The sequence below is a fragment of the Pleurodeles waltl genome, chromosome 6 (genome assembly GCF_031143425.1).
Source record: "Pleurodeles waltl isolate 20211129_DDA chromosome 6, aPleWal1.hap1.20221129, whole genome shotgun sequence".
In the NCBI taxonomy this organism is placed as follows: Eukaryota; Metazoa; Chordata; class Amphibia; order Caudata; family Salamandridae; genus Pleurodeles; species Pleurodeles waltl.
Genome location: NC_090445.1, coordinates 82,345,325 through 82,368,559, shown reverse-complemented (window position 1 = coordinate 82,368,559; position 23,235 = coordinate 82,345,325). Strand labels below are relative to the sequence as shown.

At 51.8% G+C, this 23,235-nt stretch overlaps 4 non-coding genes across 4 annotated transcripts; all 4 read right to left on the bottom strand.

Moving 5' to 3' along the window:
• Positions 1–4,547: 4,547 nt before the first annotated feature.
• TRNAK-CUU (transfer RNA lysine (anticodon CUU)) lies at positions 4,548–4,620 on the bottom strand. Its single transcript has one exon. It is a non-coding gene; the product is annotated as a tRNA-Lys (tRNA).
• An 8,921-nt stretch (positions 4,621–13,541) lies between these two features.
• On the bottom strand, positions 13,542–13,614 carry TRNAK-CUU (transfer RNA lysine (anticodon CUU)). The gene has a single exon. It is a non-coding gene; the product is annotated as a tRNA-Lys (tRNA).
• Positions 13,615–16,798: 3,184 nt separating this feature from the next.
• On the bottom strand, positions 16,799–16,871 carry TRNAK-CUU (transfer RNA lysine (anticodon CUU)). Its single transcript has one exon. It is a non-coding gene; the product is annotated as a tRNA-Lys (tRNA).
• Positions 16,872–22,504: 5,633 nt separating this feature from the next.
• Positions 22,505–22,577, bottom strand: TRNAK-CUU (transfer RNA lysine (anticodon CUU)). The gene has a single exon. It is a non-coding gene; the product is annotated as a tRNA-Lys (tRNA).
• Positions 22,578–23,235: the final 658 nt, after the last annotated feature.

The window sequence follows — 23,235 nt, the reverse complement described above, 5'->3', positions numbered from 1 at the left end:
GTTTCGCGAGGTGGCAGTCAGCCTCCAGAGCCATGTTTCGGAGGCTGCCGGAATGGCCGAGCCGTGTGAGGTGCCACATTCAAGAGCAGTATCTTCCCCAGTCCTGTGATCAAATACCGCTGCCAACATAAAGTCGTTTTCATACCTACTTTAATCATAACACCAGCGGGGATGAGACCTTAAAATCCTCTTTTTGAAAGGATGGGGGGGACAGGACGGAGCGGAGCGGACTCCGAGCTCGCTGTAAGCACGGGCGGCTCAGGTTAGGAAAGTGCGCATGAAAGGCTCGGGCTAGGACCACTCCCAGCGGCGCCTCTCACGACGGGAAGTGCTGCGTTGTGTGGAGTCCTGTGGGAATCGTGAGGCAAACTGCAGTATGTGTGTGTGTGTAGTTTTAAGCCTCAGCAAAATATCTGAAAAAGGTGAGAGTTAATGTTAAACCCGAAAATGGAGAAGCCTTTAAAAAGCATCATGCCCAACGTGGGGCTCGAACTCACGACCCTGAGATTAAGAGTCTCATGCTCTACCGACTGAGCTAGCCGGGCTGCTGTGTCTATGTCATTTCACACACCCTCTGTGTGTTCTTTGTGAGGAAGTAGTGTGTGGTTATCCCAGGAGGCCCCTTTGTTTCATTTTTTCTGCTGCTGACTCGACACAGGCACCTTTCTCTTTCTCCATCTCTCGCTCTACCCCAGTCTTATGTCCTCATCAGTCTCTCTGGAGCTCACTCTGGTACATACATGCATCTGTCCTCTCAACCTGTCTCTGGGCACATACTTAAATGTCCAGTAGAGAACAGTGTGAACTCTCCCTGTTTCGCGAGGTGGCAGTCAGCCTCCAGAGCCGTTTTCCAGAGGCTGCCGGAATGGCTGAGCGGTGTAAGGTGCCACATTCAAGAGCAGTGTCTTCCTCAGGCCTGTCATCAAATCCCGCTGCCGACATAAAGTAGTTTTCATACCTACTTTAATCATAACACCAGCGGGGATGAGACCGTAAAACTCCTCTTTATGAAAGGATGGGGGTGGACAGGACGGACCGGAGCGGACTCCGAGCTCGCTGTAGGCACGGGCGGCTCAGGCTAGGAAAGGGCGCAGGAAAGGCTCGGCCTAGGACCGCTCCCAGCGGCGCCTCCCAGGGCGGGAAGTGCTGCATTGTGTGGAGTCCTGTGGGAATCCTGAGGCAAACTGCAGGATGTGTGTGTGTGTGTAGTTTTAAGCCTCAGCAAAATATCTGAAAAAGGTAAGAGTTAATGTTAAACCCGAAAATGGAGAAGCCTTTAAAAAACATCACGCCCAACATGGGGCACGAACCCACGACCCTGAGATTAAGAGTCTCATGCTCTACCGACTGAGCTAGCCGGGCTGCTGTGCCTATGTCATTTCACACACCCTCTGTGTGTTCTTTGTGAGGAAGTAGTGTGTCGTTATCCCAGGAGGCACCTTTGTTTCATTTTCTCTGCTGCTGACTCGACACAGGCACCTTTCTCTTTCTCCATCTCTCGCTCTACCCCAGTCTTATGTCCCCATCAGTCTCTCTGGAGCTCACTCTGGTACATACATGCATCTGTCCTCTCAACCTGTCTCTGGGCACATACTTAAATGTCCAGTAGAGAACAGTGTGAACTCTCCCTGTTTCGCGAGGGGGCAGTCAGCCTCCAGAGCCGTGTTCCGGAGGCTGCCGGAATGGCCGAGCGGTGTAAGGCGCCACATTCAAGAACAGTATCTTCCCCAGTCCCGTAATTAAATCCCACTGCCGACATAAAGTAGTTTTCATACCTACTTTAATCATAACACCAGCGGGGATGAGACCTTAAACTCCTCGTTTTGAAAGGATGGGGGGTGACAGGACGGACCGGAGCGGACTCCGAGCTCGCTGTAAGCACGGGCGGCTCAGGCTAGGAAAGGGCGCAGGAAAGGCTCGGCCTAGGACCGCTCCCAGCGGCGCCTCCCAGGGCGGGAAGTGCTGCGTTGTGTGGAGTCCTGTGGGAATCGTGAGGCAAACTGCAGGATGTGTGTGTGTGTAGTTTTAAGCCTCAGCAAAATATCTGAAAAAGGTAAGAGTTAATGTTAAACCCGAAAATGGAGAAGCCTTTAAAAAGCATCACGCCCAACGTGGGGCACGAACCCACGACCCTGAGATTAAGAGTCTCATGCTCTACCGACTGAGCTAGCCGGGCTGCTGTGCCTATGTCATTTCACACACCCTCTGTGTGTTCTTTGTGAGGAAGTAGTGTGTGGTTATCCCAGGAGGCACCTTTGTTTCATCTTCTCTGCTGCTGACTCGACACAGGCACCTTTCTCTTTCTCCATCTCTCGCTCTACCCCAGTCTTATGTCCCCATCAGTCTCTCTGGAGCTCACTCTGGTACATACATGCATCTGTCCTCTCAACCTGTCTCTGGGCACATACTTAAATGTCCAGTAGAGAACAGTGTGAACTCTCCCTGTTTCGCGAGGGGGCAGTCAGCCTCCAGAGCCGTGTTCCGGAGGCTGCCGGAATGGCCGAGCGGTGTAAGGCGCCACATTCAAGAGCAGTATCTTCCCCAGTCCCGTAATTAAATCCCACTGCCGACATAAAGTAGTTTTCATACCTACTTTAATCATAACACCAGCGGGGATGAGACCTTAAACTCCTCGTTTTGAAATGATGGGGTGGGGACAGTACGGACCGGAGCGGACTCCGAGCTCGCTGTAAGCACGGGCTCCTCAGGCTAGGAAAGGGCGCAGGAAAGGCTCGGCCTAGGACCGCTCCCAGCGGCGCCTCCCAGGGCGGGAAGTGCTGCGTTGTGTGGAGTCCTGTGGGAATCGTGAGGAAACTAAAGGATGTGTGTGTGTGTGTAGTTTTAAGCCTTAGCGAAATATCTGAAAAAGGTGAGAGTTAATGTTAAACCCGAAAATGGAGAAGCCTTTAAAAAGCATCACGCCCAACGTAGGGCTCGAACCCACGACCCTGAGATTAAGAGTCTCATGCTCTACCGACTGAGCTAGCCGGGATGCTGTGCCTATGTCATTTCACCCACCCTCTGTGTGTTCTTTGTGAGGAAGTAGTGTGTGGTTATCCCAGGAGGCCCCTTTGTTTCATTTTCTCTGCTGCTGACTCGACACAGGCACCTTTCTCTTTCTCCATCTCTCGCTCTACCCCAGTCTTATGTCCTCATCAGACTCTCTGGAGCTCACTCTGGTACATACATGCATCTGTCCTCTCAACCTGTCTCTGGGCACATACTTAAATGTCCAGTAGAGAACAGTGTGAACTCTCCCTGTTTCGCGAGGTGGCAGTCAGCCTCCAGAGCTGTGTTCCGGAGGCTGCCGGAATGGCTGAGCGGTGTAAGGCACCACATTCAAGAGCAGTATCTTCCCCAGTCCTGTGATCTAATCCCGCTGCTGACATAAAGTAGTTTTCATACCTACTTTAATCATAACACCAGCAGGGAAGAGACTTTAAATTTCTCTTTTTGAAAGGATGGGGGGGACAGGATGGATCGGAGCGGACTCCGAGCTCGCTGTAAGCACGGGCGGCTCAGGCTAGGAAAGGGCGCAGGAAAGGCTCGGCCTAGAACCGCTCCCAGCGGCGCCTCCCAGGGCAGGAAGTGCTGCGTTGTGTGGAGTCCTGTGGGAATCGTGAGGCAAACTGCAGGATGTGTGTTTGTGTATTTTTAAGCCTCAGCAAAATATCTGAAAAAGGTGAGAGTTAATGTTAAACCCGAAAAGGGAGAAGCCTTTAAAAAGCATCACCCCCAACGTGGTGCTCGAACCCACGACCCTGAGATTAAGAGTCTCATGCTCTACCGACTGAGCTAGCCGGGCTGCTGTGCCTATGACATTTCACACACCCTCTGTGTGTTCTTTGTGAGGAAGTAGTGTGTGGTTATCCCAGGAGGCCCCTTTGTTTCATTTTCTCTGCTGCTGACTCGACACAGGCACCTTTCTCTTTCTCCATCTCTCGCTCTACCCCAGTCTTATGTCCCCATCAGTCTCTCTGGAGCTCACTCTGGTACATACATGCATCTGTCCTCTCAACCTGTCTCTGGGCACATACTTAAATGTCCAGTAGAGAACAGTGTGAACGCTCCCTGTTTCGCGGGGTGGCAGTCAGCCTCCAGAGCTGTGCTCCGGAGGCTGCCGGAATGGCCGAGCGGTGTAAGGTGCCACATTCAAGAGCAGTATCTTCCCCAGTCCTGTGATCAAATCCTGCTGTCGACATAAAGTAGTTTTCATACCTACTTTAATCATAAAACCAGCGGGGATGAGACCGTAAAACTCCTCTTTTTGAAAGGATGGGGGTGGACAGGACGGACCGGAGCGTACTCCGAGCTCGCTCTAAGCACAGGTGGCTCAGGCTAGGAAAGGGCGCAGGAAAGGCTCGGCCTAGGACCGCTCCCAGCGGCGCCTCCCAGGGCGGGAAGTGCTGCGTTGTGTGGAGTCCTGTGGGAATCGTGAGGCAAACTGCAGGATGTGTGTGTGTGTAGTTTTAAGCCTCAGCGAAATATCTGAAAAAGGTGAGAGTTAATGTTAAACCCGAAAATGGAGAAGCCTTTAAAAAGCATCACGCCCAACGTGGGGCTCGAACCCACGACCCTGAGATTAAGAGTCTCATGCTCTACCGACTGAGCTAGCCAGGCTGCTGTGCCTATGTCATTTCACACACCCTTTGTGTGTTCTTTGTGAGGAAGTAGTGTGTGGTTATCCCAGGAGGCCTCTTTGTTTCATTTTCTCTGCTGCTGACTCGACACAGGCACCTTTCTCTTTCTCCATCTCTCGCTCTACCCCAGTCTTATGTCCCCATCAGTCTCTCTGGAGCTCACTCTGGTACATACATGCATCTGTCCTCTCAACGTGTCTCTGGGCACATACTTAAATGTCCAGTAGAGAACAGTGTGAACTCTCCCTGTTTCTCAAGGTGGCAGTTAGCCTCCAGAGCCATGTTCCGGAGGCTGCCGGAATGGCCGAGCGCTGTAAGGTGCCCCATTCAAGAGCAGTGTCTTCCCCAGTCCCGTGATCAAATCCTGCTGCCGATATAAAGTAGTTTTCATACCTACTTTAAACATAACACCAGCGGGGATGAGACCTTAAACTCCTCTTTTTGAAAGGATGGGGGAGAGACAGGACGGACCGGAGCGTACTCCGAGCTCGCTGTAAGCATGGGCGGCTCAGGCTAGGAAAGGGCGCAGGAAAGGCTCGGCCTAGGACCGCTCCAGCGGCGCCTCCCAGGGCGTGAGGTGCTGCGTTGTGTGGAGTCCTGTGGCAATTGTGAGGGAAACTGCAGGATATGTGTGTGTGTAGTTTTAAGCCTCAGCGAAATATCTGAAAAAGGTGAGAGTTAATGTTAAACCCGAAAATGGATAAGCCTTTAAAAAGCATCACACCCAACGTGGGGCTCAAACCCACGACCCTGAGATTAAGAGTCTCGTGCTCTACCGACTGAGCTAGCCCGGCTGCTGTGCATGTTGTTTCACACACCCTCTGTGTGTTCTTTGTGAGGAACTAGTGTGTGGTTATCCGAGGAGGCCCCTTTGTTTCATTTTCTCTGCTGCTGACTCGACACAGGCACCTTTCTCTTTCTCCATCTCTCGCTCTACCCCAGTCTTATGTCCCCATCAGTCTATCTGGAGCTCACTCTGGTACATACATGCATCTGTCCTCTCAACCTGTCTCTGGGCACATACTTAAATGTCCAGTAGAGAACAGTGTGAACTCTCCCTGTTTCGCGAGGTAGCAGTCAGCTTGCAGAGCGGTGTTCCGGAGGCTGCCAGAATGGCCGAGCGGTGTAAGGCGCCACATTTAAGAGCAGTATCTTCCCCAGTCCTGTGATCCAATCCTGCTGCCAACATAAAGTAGTTTTCATACCTACTTTAATCATAACACCAGAGGGGATGAGACCTTAAACTCCTCTTTTTGAAAGGATGGGGGGGGGACAGGACGGACCGGAGCGGACTCCGAGCTCGCTGTAGGCACGGGCGGCTCAGGCTAGGAAAGGGCGCAGGAAAGGCTCGACCTAGGACCGCTCCCAGCGGCGCCTCCCAGGGCGGGAAGTTATGCGTTGTGTGGAGTCCTGTGGGAATTGTGTGGCAAACTGCAGGATGTTTGTGTGTGTAGTTCTAAGCCTCAGCGAAATAGCTGAAAAAGGTGAGAGTTAATGTTAAACCCGAAAATGGAGAAGCCTTTAAAAAGCATCACGCCCAACATGGGGCTCGAACCCACGACCCTGAGATTAAGAGTCTCATGCTCTACCGACTGAGCTAGCCAGGGTGCTGTGCCTATGCCATTTCACACACCCTCTGTGTGTTCTTTGTGAGGAAGTAGTGTGTGGTTATCCCAGGAGGCCCCTTTGTTTCATTTTCTCTGCTGCTGAGTAGACACAGGCACCTTTCTCTTTCTACATCTCTCGCTCTACCCCAGTCTCATGTCCCCATCAGTCTCTCTGGAGCTCATTCTGGTACATACATGCATCTGTCCTCTCAACCTGTCTCTGGGCACATACTTAAATGTCCAGTAGAGAACAGTGTGAACTTTCCCTGTTTTGCAAGGTGGCAGTCAGCCTCCAGAGCTGTGTTCTAAAGGCTGCCGAAATGGCTGAGCGGTTTAAGGCACCACATTCAAGAGCAGTATCTTCCCCAGTCTGGTGATCAAATCGTGCTGCTGACATAAAGTAGTTTTCATACCTTCTTTAATCATAACACCAGCGGGGATGAGACCTTAACTCCTCTTTTTGAAAGGATGGTGGGGACAGGACGGACCGGAGCAGACTCCCAGCTCGCTGTAAGCACAGGCAGCTCAGGCTAGGAAAGGGCGCAGGAAAGGCTCGGCCTAGGACCGCTCCCAGTGGCGCCTCCCAGGGCGGGAAGTGCTGCGTTGTGTGGAGTCCTGTGGGAATCATGAGGCAAACTGCAGGATGTGTGTGTGTGTAGTTTTAAGCCTCAGCTAAATAAATCTGAAAAAGGTGAGAGTTAATGTTAAACCCGAAAATGGAGAAGCCTTTAAAAAGCATCACGCACAACGTGGGGCTCGAACCCACACCCCTGAGATTAAGAGTCTCATGCTCTACCGACTGAGCTAGCCAGGCTGCTGCGTCTATGTCATTTCACACACCCTCTGTGTGTTCTTTGTGAGGAAGTAGTGTGTGGTTATTGTAGGAGGCTGGAGTGGCTTGTAGTGAGTACCAAGGGGTACTTGCACCTTGCACCAGGCCCAGTTATCCCTTATTAGTGTATAGGGTGTCTAGCAGCTTAGGCTGATAGATAATGGTAGCTTAGCAGAGCAGCTTAGGCTGAACTAGGAGACGTGTGAAGCTACTACAGTACCACTTAGTGTCATATGCACAATATCATAAGAAAACACAATACACAGTTATACTAAAAATAAAGGTACTTTATTTTTATGACAATATGCCAAAGTATCTTAGAGTGTACCCTCAGTGAGAGGATAGGAAATATACACAAGATATATATACACAATAGCAAAGATATGCAGTATAGTCTTAGAAAACAGTGCAAACAATGTATAGTTACAATAGGATGCAATGGGGAAACATAGGGATAGGGGCAACACAAACCATATACTCCAAAAGTGGAATGCGAACCACGAATGGACCCCAAACCTATGTGACCTTGTAGAGGGTCGCTGGGACTATTAGAAAATAGTGAGAGTTAGAAAAATAACCCTCCCCAAGACCCTGAAAAGTGAGTGCAAAGTGCACTAAAGTTCCCCTAAGGACAAAAGAGTCGTGTTAGAGGAATAATGCAGGAAAGACACAAACCAGCAATGCAACAACTGTGGATTTCCAATCTAGGGTACCTGTGGAACAAGGGGACCAAGGCCAAAAGTCACAAGCAAGTCGGAGATGGGCAGATGCCCAGGAAATGCCAGCTGCGGGTGCAAAGAAGCTTCGACTGGACAGAAGAAGCTGAGGTTTCTGCAGGAACGAAAAGGGCTAGAGACTTCCCCTTTGGTGGACGGATCCCGCTCGCCTTGGAGAGTCGTGCAGAAGTGTTTTCCCGCCGGAAGGACGCCAACAAGCCTTGCTACACGCAAATCGTGCGTTTGGCGTTTTTGGACGCTGCTGGGGCCCAGGAGGGACCAGGAGGTCGCAAATTGGACCTGCAGAGAGAGGGGACGTCGAGCAAGACAAAGAGCCCTCACTGCCGCAGGTAGCACCCGGAGAAGTGCCAGAAACAGGCACTACGAGGATGCGTGAAACAGTGCTCGCCGAAGTTGCACAAAGGAGTCCCACGTCGCCGGAGACCAACTTAGAAAGTCGTGCAATGCAGGTTAGAGTGCCGTGGACCCAGGCTTGGCTGTGCACGAAGGATTTCCGCTGGAAGTGCACAGGGGCCGGAGTAGCTGCAAAGTCGCGGTTCCCAGCAATGCAGCCCAGCGAGGTGAGGCAAGGACTTACCTCCACCAAACATGGACTGAAGAGTCACTGGACTGTGGGGGTCACTTGGACAGAGTCGCTGGATTCGAGGGACCTCGCTCGTCGTGCTGAGAGGAGACCCAAGGGACCGGTGATGCAGCTTTTTGGTGCCTGCGGTTGCAGGGGGAAGATTCCGTCGACCCACGGGAGATTTCTTCGGAGCTTCTGGTGCAGAGAGGAGGCAGACTACCCCCACAACATGCACAAGCAGGAAAACAGTCGAGAAGGCGGCAGGATCAGCGTTACAGAGTTGCAGTAGTCGTCTTTGCTACTATGTTGCAGTTTTGCAGGCTTCCAGCGCGGTCAGCGGTCGATTCCTTATCAGAAGGTGAAGAGAGAGATGCAGAGGAACTCGGCTGAGCTCATGCATTCGTTATCTAAAGTTTCCCCAGAGACAGAGACCCTAAATAGCCAGAAAAGAGGGTTTGGCTACCTAGGAGAGAGGAAAGGCTACTAACACCTGAAGGAGCCTATCAGCAGGAGTCTCTGACGTCACCTGGTGGCACTGGCCACTCAGAGCAGTCCAGTGTGCCAGCAGCACCTCTGTTTCCAAGATGGCAGAGGTCTGGAGCACACTGGAGGAGCTCTGGACACCTCCCAGGGGAGGTGCAGGTCAGGGGAGTGGTCACTCCCCTTTCCTTTGTCCAGTTTCGCGCCAGAGCAGGGGCTAAGGGGTCCCTGAACCGGTGTAGACTGGCTTATGCAGAATTGGGCACATCTGTGCCCAACAAAGCATTTCCAGAGGCTGGGGGAGGCTACTCCTCCCCTGCCTTCACACCATTTTCCAAAGGGAGAGGGTGTCACACCCTCTCTCAGAGGAAGTTCTTTGTTCTGCCATCCTGGGCCAGGCCTGGCTGGACCCCAGGAGGGCAGCTGCCTGTCTGAGGGGTTGGCAGCAGCAGCAGCTGCAGTGAAACCCCAGGAAGGGCAGTCTGGCAGTACCAGGGTCTGTGTTACAGACCACTGGGATCATGGAATTGTACCAACAATGCCAGGATGGCATAGAGGGGGCAATTCCATGATCATAGACATGTTACATGGCCATATTCGGAGTTACCATGGTGAAGCTACATCTAGGTAGTGACCTATATGTAGTGCACGCGTGTAATGGTGTCCCGCACTCACAAAGTTCAGGGAATTGGCTCTGAACAATGTGGGGGCACCTTGGCTAGTGCCAGGGTGCCCTCACACTAAGTAACTTTGCACCTAACCTTTACCAGGTAAAGGTTAGACATATAGGTGACTTATAAGTTACTTAAGTGCAGTGTAAAATGGCTGTGAAATAACGTGGACGTTATTTCACTCAGGCTGCAGTGGCAGGCCTGTGTAAGAATTGTTAGAGCTCCCTATGGGTGGCAAAAGAAATGCTGCAGCCCATAGGGATCTCCTGGAACCCCAATACCCTGGGTACCTCAGTACCATATACTAGGGAATTATAAGGGTGTTCCAGTAAGCCAATGTAAATTGGTAAAAATGGTCACTAGCCTGTCAGTGACAATTTGGAAAGAAATGAGAGAGCATAACCACTGAGGTTCTGATTAGCAGAGCCTCAGTGAGACAGTTAGTCACTACACAGGTAACACATTCAGGCACACTTATGAGCACTGGGGCCCTGGGTTACCAGGGTCCCAGTGACACATACAACTAAAACAACATATATACAGTGAAAAATGGGGGTAACATGCCAGGCAAGATGGTACTTTCCTACAGTTATCCCAGGAGGCCCCTTTGTTTCATTTTCTCTGCTGCTGACTCGACACAGGCACCTTTCTCTTTCTCCATCTCTCGCTCTACTCCAGTCTTATTTCCCCATCAGTCTCTCTGGAGCTCACTCTGGTACATACATGCATCTGTCGTCTCAACCTGTCTCTGGGCACATACTTAAATGTCCAGTAGAGAACAGTGTGAACTCTCCCTGTTTCGCGAAGTGGCAGTCAGCCTCCACATCCGTGTTCCGGAGGCTGCCGGAATGGCCGAGCGGTGTAAAGTTCCACATTCCAGAGCACTATCTTCTCCAGTCCTGTCATCAAATCCCGCTGCAGACATAAAGTAGTTTTCATACCTACTTTAATCATAACACCAGCGGGGATGAGACCTTAAACTCCTCTTTTTGAAAGGATGGGGGGGGACAGGACGGACCGGAGCGGACTCCGAGCTCGCTGTAAGCACGGGCAGCTCAGGCTAGGAAAGGGCGCAGGAAAGGCTCGGCCTAGGACTGCTCCCAGCGGCGCCTCCCATGGCGGGAAGTGCTGCGTAGTGTGGAGTCCTGTGGGAATCGTGAGGCAAACTGCAGGATGTGTGTGTGTGTGTAGTTTTAAGCCTCAGCGAAATATATCTGAAAAAGGTGAGAGTTAATGTTAAACCCGAAAATGGAGAAGCCTTTAAAAAGCATCACTCCCAACGTGGGGCTGGAACTCACAATCCTGAAATTAAGAGTCTCATGCATTACCGACTGAGCTAGCTGGGCTGATGTGCCTATGTCATTTCACACACCCTCTGGGTGTTCTTTGTGAGGAAGTAGTGTGTGTTTATCCCAGGAGGCCCCTTTGTTTCATTTTCTCTGCTGCTGACTCGACACAGGCACCTTTCTCTTTCTCCATCTCTCGCTCTACCCCAGTCTTATGTCCCCATCAGTCTCTCTGGAGCTCACTCTGGTACATACATGCATCTGTCCTCTCAACCTGTCTCTGGGCACATACTTAAATGTCCAGTAGAGAACAGTGTGAACTCTACCTGTTTCGCGAGGTGGCAGTCAGCCTCCAGAGTGGTGTTCCGGAGACTGCCGGAATGGCCGAGCGGTGAAAGGTGCCACATTCGAAAGCAGTATCTTCCCCAGTCCCGTGATCAAATCCTGCTGCCGACATAAAGTAGTTTTCATAACTAATTTAATCATAACACCAGCTGGGATGAGACCTTAAACTCCTCTTTTTGAAAGGATGAGGGGGGACAGGATGGACCAGAGCGGACTCCAAGCTCGCTGTAAGCACGGGCTGCTCAGGCTAGGAAAGGGCGCAGGAAAGGCTCGGCCTAGGACCGCTCCCAGCGGCGCCTTCCAGGGCGGGAAGTGCTGCGTTGTGTGGAGTCCTGTGGGAATCGTGAGGCAAACTGCAGGATGTGTGTGTAGTTTTAAGCCTCAGCAAAATTTCTGAAAAAGGTGAGAGTTAATGTTAAACCCGAAAATGGAGAATCCTTTAAAAAGCATCACGCCCAACGTGGGGCTCAAACCCACAACTCAGAGATTAAGAGTCTCATGCTCTACCGACCGAGCTAGCCGGGTTGCTGTGTCTATGTCATTTCACACACCCTCTGTGTGTTTCTTGTGAGGAAGTAGTGTGTGGTTATCCCAGGAGGCCCCTGTGTTGTATGGAGTCCTGTGGGAATCATGAGGCAAACGGCAGGATGTGTGTGTGTGTGTCGTTTTAAGCCTCAGCAAAATATCTGAAAAAGGTGAGAGTTAATGTTAAACCCGAAAATGGAGAAGCCTTTAAAAAGCATCAAGCCCAACGTGGGGCTCGAACCCACGACCCTGAGATTAAGAGTCTCATGGTCTACCGACTGAGCTAGCCGGGCTGCTGTGCCTATGTCATTTCACACACCCTCTGTGTGTTCTTTGTGAGGAAGTAGTGTGTGGTTATCACAGGAGGCCCCTATGTTTCATTTTCTCTGCTGCTGACTCGACACAGGCACCTTTCTCTTTCTCCATCTCTCGCTCTACCCCACCCTTATGTCCCCATAAGTCTCTCTGGAGCTCACTCTGGTACATACATGCATCTGTACTCTCAACCTGTCTCTGGGCACATACTTAAATGTCCAGTAGAGAACAGTGTGAACTCTCCCTGTATCGCGAGGTGGCAGTCAGCCTCCAGAGTCGCGTTCTGGAGGGTGCCAGAATGGCCGAGCGGTGTAAGGTGCCACATTCAATAGCAGTATCTTCCCCAGTCCTGTGATCAAATATTGCTGCCGACATAAAGTAGTTTTCATACCTACTTTAATCATAACACCAGCTGGGATCAAATCTTAAAATCCTCTTTTTGAAAGGATGGGGGGGACAGGACGAAGCGGAGCGGACTCCGAGCTCGCTGTAAGCACGGGCGGGTCAGGCTAAGAAAGGGCGCAGGAAAGGCTTGGCCTAGGACCGCTCCCAGCGGCGCCTCAAAGGGCGGGAGGTGCTGCGTTGTGTGGAGTCCTGTGGGAATCGTGAGGCAAACTGCAGGATGTGTGTGTGTGTGTAGTTTTAAGCCTCAGCGAAATATCTGAAAAAGGTGAGAGTTAATGTTAAACCCGAAAATGGAGAAGCCTTTAAAAAGCATCACGCCCAAAGTGCCGCTCGAACCCACGACCCTGAGATTAAAAGTCTCATGCTCTACCGACTGAGCTAGCCAGCCTGCTGTGGCTATGTCATTTCACACACCCTCTGTGTGTTCTTTGTGAGGAAGTAGTGTGTGGTTATCCCAGGAGGCCCCTTTGTTTCATTTTCTCTGCTGCTGACTCGACACAGGCACCTTTCTCTTTCTCCATCTCTCGCTCTACCCCAGTCTTATGTCCCCATCAGTCTCTCTGGAGCTCACTCTGGTACATACATGCATATGTCATCTCAACCTGTCTCTGGGCACATACTTAAATGTCCAGTAGAGAACAGTGTGAACTCTCCCTGTTTTGTGAGGTGGCAGTCAGCCTCCAGAGCAGTGTTCCGCTGGCTGCCGGAATGGCCGAGCGGTGTAAGGTGCCACATTCTAGAGCTGTATCGTCCCCAGTCCCGTGATCAAATCCAGCTGCTGACATAAAGTAGTTTTCATACCTACTTTAATCATAACACCAGCGGGGATGAGACCTTAAACTCCACTTTTTGAAAGGATGGGGGGGGACAGGACGGACCGGAGCAGACTCCAAGCTCGCTGTAAGCACGGGCGGCTCAGGCTAGGAAAGGCTGCAGGAAAGGCTTGGCCTAGGACCGCTCTCAGCGGCGCCTCACAGGGCTGGAAGTGCTGCGTTGTGTGGAGTCCTGTGGGAATCGTGAGGCAAACGGCAGGATGTGTGTGTGTGTGTGTAGTTTTAAGCCTCAGCGAAATATCTGAAAAAGGTGAGAGTTAATGTTAAACCCGAAAATGGATGAGCCTTTAAAAAACATCACACCCAACGTGGGGCTCGAACCCACGACCCTGAGATTAAGAGTCTCATGCTCTACCGACTGAGCTAGCCGGGCTGCTGTGCCTATGTCATTTCACACATCCTCTGTGTGTTCTTTGTGAGGAAGTAGTGTGTGGTTATCCCAGGAGGCCCCTTTGTTTCATTTTCTCTGCTGCTGACTCGACACAGGCACCTTTCTCTTTCTCCATCTCTCGCTCTACCCCAGTCTTATGTCCCCATCAGTCTCTCTGGAGCTCACTCTGGTACATACATGCATCTGTCCTCTCAACCTGTCTCTGGGCACATACTTAAATGTCCAGTAGAGAACAGTGTGAACTCTCCCTGTTTCGCGAGGTGGCAGTCAGCCTCCAGAGCCATGTTTCGGAGGCTGCCGGAATGGCCGAGCGGTGTGAGGCGCCACATTCAAGAGCAGTATCTTCCCCAGTCCTGTGATCAAATACTGCTGCAAACATAAAGTAGTTTTCATACCTACTTTAATCATAACACCAGCGGGGATGAGACCTTAAAATCCTCTTTTTGAAAGGATTGGGGGGGACAGGACGGAGCGGACTCCGAGCTCGCTGTAAGCACGGGCGGCTCAGGCTAGGAAAGGGCGCAGGAAAGGCTTGGCCTAGGACCGCTCCCAGCGGCGCCTCCCAGAGCGGGAAGTGCTGCGTTGGGGGGAGTCCTGTGGGAATCGTGAGGCAAACTGCAGGATGTGTGTGTGTGTGTAGTTGTAAGCCGCAGCGAAATATCTGAAAAAGGTGAGAGTTAATGTTAAACCCGAAAATGGAGAAGTCTTTAAAAAGCATCACACCCAACCTGTGGCTCGAACCCACGACCCTGAGATTAAGAGTCTCATGCTCTACCGACTGAGCTAGCCGGCCTGCTGTGCCTATGTCATTTCACACACCCTCTGTGTGTTCTTTGTAAGGAAGTAGTGTGTGGTTATCACCAGGAGGCCCCTTTGTTTCATTTTCTCTGCTGCTGACTCGACACAGGCACCTTTCTCTTTCTCCATCTCTCGCTCTACCCCAGTCTTATGTCCCCTTCAGTCTCTCTGGAGCTCACTGTGGTACATACATGCATCTGTCGTCTCAACCTGTCTCTGGGCACATACTTAAATGTCCAGTAGAGAACAGTGTCAACTCTCCCTGTTTCGCGAGGTGGCAGTCAGCCTCCAGAGCCATGTTTCGGAGGCTGCCGGAATGGCCGAGCGGTGTGAGGCGCCACATTCAAGAGCAGTATCTTCCCCAGTCCTGTGATCAAATACCGCTGCAAACATAAAGTAGTTTTCATACCTACTTTAATCATAACACCAGCGGGGATGAGACCTTAAAATCCTCTTTTTGAAAGGATTGGGGGGGACAGGACGGAGCAGACTCCGAGCTCGCTGTAAGCACGGGCAGCTCAGGCTAGGAAAGGGCGCAGGAAAGGCTTGGCCTAGGACCGCTCCCAGCGGCGCCTCCCAGGGTGGGAAGTGCTGCGTTGTGTGGAGTCCTGTGGGAATCGTGAGGTAAACTGCAGGATGTGTGTGTGTGTGTGTAGTTTTAAGCCTCAGCAAAATATCTGAAAAAGGTGGGAGTTAATGTTAAACCCGAAAATGGAGAAGCCTTTAAAAAGCATCACGCCCAACGTGGGGCTCGAGCCCACGACCCTGAGATTAAGAGTCTTATGCGCTACCGACTGAGCTAGCTGGGCTGCTGTGTCCATGTCATTTCACACACCCTCTGTGTGTGCTTTGTGAGGAAGAAGTGTGTGGTTATCCCAGGAGGCCCCTTTGTTTCATTTTCTCTGCTGCTGACTCGACACAGGCACCTTTCTCTTTCTCCATCTCTCGCTCTACTCCAGTCTTATGTCCCCATCAGTCTCTCTGGAGCTCACTGTGGTACATACATGCATCTGTCCTCTCAACCTGTCTCTGGGGATATACTTAAATGTCCAGTAGAGAACAGTGTGAACTCTCCCTGTGTCGCGAGGTGGCAGTCAGCCTCCAGAGCCGTGTTCCGGAGGCTGCCGGAATGGCCGAGCGGTGTAAGGTGCCACATTCAAGAGCAGTATCTTCTCTAGTACCGTGGTCAAATCCCGCTGCTGACATAAAGTAGCTTTCATACCTACTTTCATCATAACACCAGGGGGGATGAGACCTTAAACTCCTCTTTTTGAAAGGATGGGGGGGGGGACAGGACGGACCGGAGAGAACTCCGAGCTCGCTGTAAGCACGGGCGGCTCAGGCTAGGAAAGGGTGCAGGAAAGGATCGGCCTAGGACCACTCCCAGCGGCGCCTCCCAGGGCGGGAAGGGCTGCGTTGTGTGGAGTCCTGTGGGAATCGTGAGGCAAACTGCAGGATGTGTGTGTGTGTGTAGTTTTAATTCTCAGCGAAATATCTGAAAAAAGTGAGAGTTAATGTTAAACCCGAAAATGGAGAAGCCTTTAAAAAGCATCACACACAACGTGGGGCTCGAACCCACGACCCTGAGATTAAGAGTCTCATGCTCTACCGACTGGGCTAGCCAGGCTGACGTGCCTATGTCATTTCACACACCCTTTGTGTGTTCTTTGTGAGAAAGTAGTGTGTGGTTATCCCAGTAGGCCCCTTTGTTTCATTTTCTTTGCTGCTGACTCGACACAGGCACCTTTCTCTTTCTCCATCTCTTGCTCTACCACAATCTTATGTCCCCATCAGTCTCTCTGGAGCTCACTCTGGTACATACATGCATCTGTCCTCTCAACCTGTCTCTGGGCACATACTTAAATGTCCAGTAGAGAACAGTGTGAACTCTCCCTGTGTCGCGAGGTGGCAGTCAGCCTCCAGAGACGTGTTCCGCAGGCTGCCGTAATCGCCGAGCGGTGTAAGGTGCCACATTCAAGAGCAGTATCTTCCCCAGTCCCATGGTCAAATCCCGCTGCTGACATAAAGTAGTTTTCATACCTACTTTAATCATAACACCAGCGGGGATGAGACTTTAAACTCCTCTTTTTGAAAGGATGGGGGGGGACAGGACGGACCGGAGCGGACTCCGAGCTCGCTGTAAGCACGGGCGGCTCAGGCTAGGAAAGGACGCAGGAAAGGCTCCGCCTAGGACCGCTCCCAGCGGCGCCACCCAGGGCGGGAAGTGCTGCGTTGTGTTGAGTCCTGTGGGAATCGTGAGGCAAACTGCAGGATGTGTGTGTGTGTAGTTTTAAGCCTCAGAAAAATATCTGAAAAAGGTGAGAGTTAATGTTCAACCCGAAAATGGAGAAGCATTTAAAAAGCATCACACCCAACGTGGGGCTCGAACCCACGACCCTGAGATTAAGAGTCTCATGCTCTACCGACTGAGCTAGCCGGGCTGACGTGCCTATGCCATTTCACACACCCTCTGTGTGTTCTTTGTGAGGAAGTAGTGTGTGGTTATCCCAGGAGGCCCCTTTGTTTCATTTTCTTTGCTGCTGACTCGACACAGGCACCTTTCTCTTTCTCCATCTCTCGCTCTACCCCAGTCTTATGTCCCCATCAGTCTCTCTGGAGCTCACTCTGGTACATACATGCATCTGTCCTCTCAACCTGTCTCTGGGCACATACTTAAATGTCCAGTAGAGAACAGTGTGAACTCTCCCTGTGTCGCGAGGTGGCAGTCAGCCTCCAGAGCCGTGTTTCGCAGGCTGCCGGAATGGCAGAGCGGTGTAAGGTGCCACATTCAAGAGCAGTATCTTCCCCAGTCCCGTGGTCAAATCCCGCTGCTGACATAAAGTAGTTTTCATACCTACTTTAATCATAATACCAGCGGGGATGAGACTTTAGACTCCTCTTTTTGAAAGGATGGGTGGGGACAGGACGGACCGGAGCGGACTCCGAGCTCGCTGTAAGCACGGGCGGCTCAGGCTAGGAAAGGGCGCAGGAAAGGCTCGGCCTAGGACCGCTGCCAGCGGCGCCACCTTGGCGGGAAGTGCTGCGTTGTGTGGAGTCCTGTGGGAATCGTGAGGCAAACTGCAGGATGTGTGTGTGTGTAGTTTTAAGCCTCAGAAAAATATCTGAAAAAGGTGAGAGTTAATATTAAACCCGAAAATGGAGAAGCCTTTAAAAAGCATCACGCCCAACGTGGGGCTCGAACCCACAACCCTGAGATTAAGAGTCTCATGCGCTACCGACTGAGCTAGCCGGGCTGCTGTGTCTGTGTCATTTCACACACCCTCTGTGTGTGCTTTGTGAGGAAGTAGTGTGTGGTTATCCCAGGAGGCCCCTTTGTTTCATTTTCTCTGCTGCTGACTCGACACAGGCACCTTTCTCTTTCTCCATCTCTCGCTCTACTCCAGTCTTATGTCCCCATCAGTCTCTCTGGAGCTCACTGTGGTACATACATGCATCTGTCCTCTCAACCTGTCTCTGGGGATATACTTAAATGTCCAGTAGAGAACAGTGTGAACTCTCCCTGTGTCGCGAGGTGGCAGTCAGCCTCCAGAGCCGTGTTCTGGAGGCTGCCGGAATGGCCAAGCGGTGTAAGGTGCCACATTCAAGAGCAGTATCTTCCCTAGTCCCGTGGTCAAATCCCACTGCTGACATAAAGTAGCTTTCATACCTACTTTAATCATAACTTCAGGGGGGATGAGACCTTAAACTCCTCTTTTTGAAAGGATGAGGGGGGGACAGGACGGACCGGAGCGGACTCCGAGCTCGCTGTAAGCACGGGCGGCTCAGGCTAGGAAAGGGCGCAGGAAAGGCTCGGCCTAGGACCACTCCCAGCGGCGCCTCCCAGGGCGGGAAGTGCTGCGTTGTATGGAGTCCTGTGGAAATCGTGAGGCAAACTGCAGGATGTGTGTGTGTGTGTAGTTTTAATTCTCAGCGAAATATCTGAAAAAGGTGAGAGTTAATGTTAAACCCGAAAATGGAGAAGCCTTTAAAAAGCATCACACCCAACGTGGGGCTCAAACCCACGACCCTGAGATTAAGAGTCTCATGCTCTACCGACTGAGCTAGCCGGGCTGACGTGCCTAGGTCATTTCACACACCCTCTGTGTGTTCTTTGTGAGGAAGTAGTGTGTGGTTATCCCAGGAGGCCCCATTGTTTCATTTTCTTTGCTGCTGACTCGACACAGGCACCTTTCTCTTTCTCCATCTCTCGCTCTACCACAGTCTTATGTCCCCATCAGTCTCTCTGGAGCTCACTCTGGTACATACATGCATCTGTCCTCTCTCCCTGTCTCTGGGCACATACTTAAATGTCCAGTAGAGAACAGTGTGAACTGTCCCTGTGTCGCGAGGTGGCAGTCAGCCTCCAGAGCCGTGTTCCGCAGGCTGCCGTAATGGCCGAGCGGTGTAAGGTGCCACATTCAAGAGCAGTATCTTCCCCAGTCCTGTGGTCAAATCCCGCTGCTGACATAAAGTAGTTTTCATACCTACTTTAATCATAACACCAGCGGGGATGAGACTTTAAACTTCTCTTTTTGAAAGGATGGGGGGGGACAGGATGGACCGGAAGGGACTCCGAGCTCGCTGTAAGCACGGGCAGCCCAGGCTAGGAAAGGGCGCAGGAAATGCTCGGCCTAGGACCGCTCCCAGCGGCGCCAACCAGGGCGGGAAGTGCTGCGTTGTGTGGAGTCCTGTTGGAATCGTGAGGCAAACTGCAGGATGTGTGTGTGTATAGTTTTAAGCCTCAGAAAAATATCTGAAAAAGGTGAGAGTTAATGTTCAACCCGAAAATGGAGAAGCCTTTAAAAAGGCATCACACCCAACGTGGGGCTCGAACCCACGACCCTGAGATTAAGAGTCTCATGCTCTACTGACTGAGCTAGCCGGGCTGACGTGCCTATGTCATTTCACACACCCTCTGTGTGTTCTTTGTGAGGAAGTAGTGTGTGGTTATCCCAGGAGGCCCCTTTGTTTCATTTTCTTTGCTGCTGACTCGACACAGGCACCTTTCTCTTTCTCCATCTCTCGCTCTACCCCAGTCTTATGTCCCCATCAGTCTCTCTGGAGCTCACTCTGGTACATACATGCATCTGTCCTCTCAACCTGTCTCTGGGCACATACTTAAATGTCCAGTAGAGAACAGTGTGAACTCTCCCTGTGTCGCGAGGTGGCAGTCAGCCTCCAGAGCCGTGTTCCGCAGGCTGCCGGAATGGCAGAGCGGTGTAAGGTGCCACATTCAAGAGCAGTATCTCCCCCAGTCCCGTGGTCAAATCCCGCTGCTGACATAAAGTAGTTTTCATACCTACTTTAATCATAACACCAGCGGGGATGAGACTTTAAACTCCTCTTTTTGAAAGGATGGGGGGGGACAGGATGGACCGGAGCGGACTCCGAGCTCGCTGTAAGCACCTGCGGCTCAGGCTAGGAAAGGGCGCAGGAAAGGCTCGGCCTAGGACCGCTCCCAGCGGCGCCACCCTGGCGGGAAGTGCTGCGTTGTGTGGAGTCCTGTGGGAATCGTGAGGCAAACTGCAGGATGTGTGTGTCTTAGTTTTAAGCCTCAGCAAAATATCTGAAAAAGGTGAGAGTTAATGTTAAACCCGAAATTGGAGAAGCCTTAAAAAAGCATCACTCCCAACTTGGGGCTCGAACCCACGACCCTGAGTTTAAGAGTCTCATGTTCTACCGACTGAGCTAGCCGGGCTGCTGTGCCTAGGTCCTTTCGCACACCCTCTGTGTGTTCTTTGTGAGGAAGTAGTGTGTGGTTATCCCAGGAGGCCCCTTTGTTTCATTTTCTCTGCTGCTGACTAGACACAGGCACCTTTCTCTTTCTCCATCTCTCGCTCTACCCCAGTCTTATGTCCCGTCAGTCTCTCTGGAGCTCACTCTGGTACATACATGCATCTGTCCTCTCAACCTGTCTCTGGGCACATACTTAAATGTCCAGTAGAGAACAGTGTCAACTCTCCCTGTGTCGCGAGGTGGCAGTCAGCCTCCAGAGCCGTGTTCCGCAGGCAGCTGGAATGGCCGAGCGGTGTAAGGCGCCACATTCAAGAGCAGTATCTTCCCCAGTCCTGTGATCAAATCCCGCTGCTGACATAAAGTAGTTTTCATACCTACTTTAATCATAACACCAGCGGGGATGAGACATTAATCTCCTCTTTTTGAAAGGATGGGTGGGGACAGGACGGACCGGAGCGGACTCCGAGCTCGCTGTAAGCACGGGCGGCTCAGGCTAGGAAAGGGCGCAGGAAAGGCTCGTATAAGACCGCTCCCAGCGGCGCCTCCCAGGGCAGGAAGTGCTGAGTTGTGTGGAGTCCTGTGGGAATCGTGAGGCAAACTGCAGGATGTGTGTGTGTGTGTGTAGTTTTAAGCCTCAGCAAAATATCTGAAAAAGGTGAGAGTTAATGTTAAACCCGAAAATGGAGAAGCCTTTAAAAAGCATCAAGCCCAACGTGGGGCTCGAACCCACGACCCTGAGATTAAGAGTCTCATGGTCTACCGACTGAGCTAGCCGGGCTGCTGTGCCTATGTCATTTCACACACCCTCTGTGTGTTCTTTGTGAGGAAGTAGTGTGTGGTTATCACAGGAGGCCCCTATGTTTCATTTTCTCTGCTGCTGACTCGACACAGGCACCTTTCTCTTTCTCCATCTCTCGCTCTACCCCACCCTTATGTCCCCATAAGTCTCTCTGGAGCTCACTCTGGTACATACATGCATCTGTACTCTCAACCTGTCTCTGGGCACATACTTAAATGTCCAGTAGAGAACAGTGTGAACTCTCCCTGTTTCGCGAGGTGGCAGTCAGCCTCCAGAGTCGCGTTCTGGAGGGTGCCAGAATGGCCGAGCGGTGTAAGGTGCCACATTCAATAGCAGTATCTTCCCCAGTCCTGTGATCAAATATTGCTGCCGACATAAAGTAGTTTTCATACCTACTTTAATCATAACACCAGCTGGGATCAAATCTTAAAATCCTCTTTTTGAAAGGATGGGGGGGACAGGACGGAGCGGAGCGGACTCCGAGCTCGCTGTAAGCACGGGCGGGTCAGGCTAAGAAAGGGCGCAGGAAAGGCTTGGCCTAGGACCGCTCCCAGCGGCGCCTCAAAGGGCGGGAGGTGCTGCGTTGTGTGGAGTCCTGTGGGAATCGTGAGGCAAACTGCAGGATGTGTGTGTGTGTGTAGTTTTAAGCCTCAGCGAAATATCTGAAAAAGGTGAGAGTTAATGTTAAACCCGAAAATGGAGAAGCCTTTAAAAAGCATCACGCCCAAAGTGCCGCTCGAACCCACGACCCTGAGATTAAAAGTCTCATGCTCTACCGACTGAGCTAGCCAGCCTGCTGTGGCTATGTCATTTCACACACCCTCTGTGTGTTCTTTGTGAGGAAGTAGTGTGTGGTTATCCCAGGAGGCCCCTTTGTTTCATTTTCTCTGCTGCTGACTCGACACAGGCACCTTTCTCTTTCTCCATCTCTCGCTCTACCCCAGTCTTATGTCCCCATCAGTCTCTCTGGAGCTCACTCTGGTACATACATGCATATGTCCTCTCAACCTGTCTCTGGGCACATACTTAAATGTCCAGTAGAGAACAGTGTGAACTCTCCCTGTTTTGTGAGGTGGCAGTCAGCCTCCAGAGCAGTGTTCCGCTGGCTGCCGGAATGGCCGAGCGGTGTAAGGTGCCACATTCTAGAGCTGTATCGTCCCCAGTCCCGTGATCAAATCCCGCTGCTGACATAAAGTAGTTTTCATACCTACTTTAATCATAACACCAGCGGGGATGAGACCTTAAACTCCACTTTTTGAAAGGATGGGGGGGGACAGGACGGACCGGAGCAGACTCCGAGCTCGCTGTAAGCACGGGCGGCTCAGGCTAGGAAAGGCTGCAGGAAAGGCTTGGCCTAGGACCGCTCTCAGCGGCGCCTCACAGGGCTGGAAGTGCTGCGTTGTGTGGAGTCCTGTGGGAATCGTGAGGCAAACGGCAGGATGTGTGTGTGTGTGTGTAGTTTTAAGCCTCAGCGAAATATCTGAAAAAGGTGAGAGTTAATGTTAAACCCGAAAATGGATGAGCCTTTAAAAAACATCACACCCAACGTGGGGCTCGAACCCACGACCCTGAGATTAAGAGTCTCATGCTCTACCGACTGAGCTAGCCGGGCTGCTGTGCCTATGTCATTTCACACATCCTCTGTGTGTTCTTTGTGAGGAAGTAGTGTGTGGTTATCCCAGGAGGCCCCTTTGTTTCATTTTCTCTGCTGCTGACTCGACACAGGCACCTTTCTCTTTCTCCATCTCTCGCTCTACCCCAGTCCTATGTCCCCATCAGTCTCTCTGGAGCTCACTCTGGTACATACATGCATCTGTCCTCTCAACCTGTCTCTGGGCACATACTTAAATGTCCAGTAGAGAACAGTGTGAACTCTCCCTGTTTTGCGAGGTGGCAGTCAGCCTCCAGAGCAGTGTTCCGCAGGCTGCCGGAATGGCCGAGCGGTGTAAGGTGCCACATTCTAGAGCCGTATTGTCCCCAGTCCCGTGATCAAATCCCGCTGCTGACATAAAGTAGTTTTCATACCTACTTTAATCATAACACCAGCGGGGATGAGACCTTAAACTCCACTTTTTGAAAGGATGGGGGGGGACAGGACGGACCGGAGCGGACTCCGAGCTCGCTGTAAGCACGGGCGGCTCAGGCTAGGAAAGGGCGCAGGAAAGGCTTGGCCTAGGACCGCTCTCAGCGGAGCCTCCCAGGGAGGGAAGTGCTGCGTTGTGTGGAGTCCTGTGGGAATCGTGAGGCAAACTGCAGGATGTGTGTGTGTG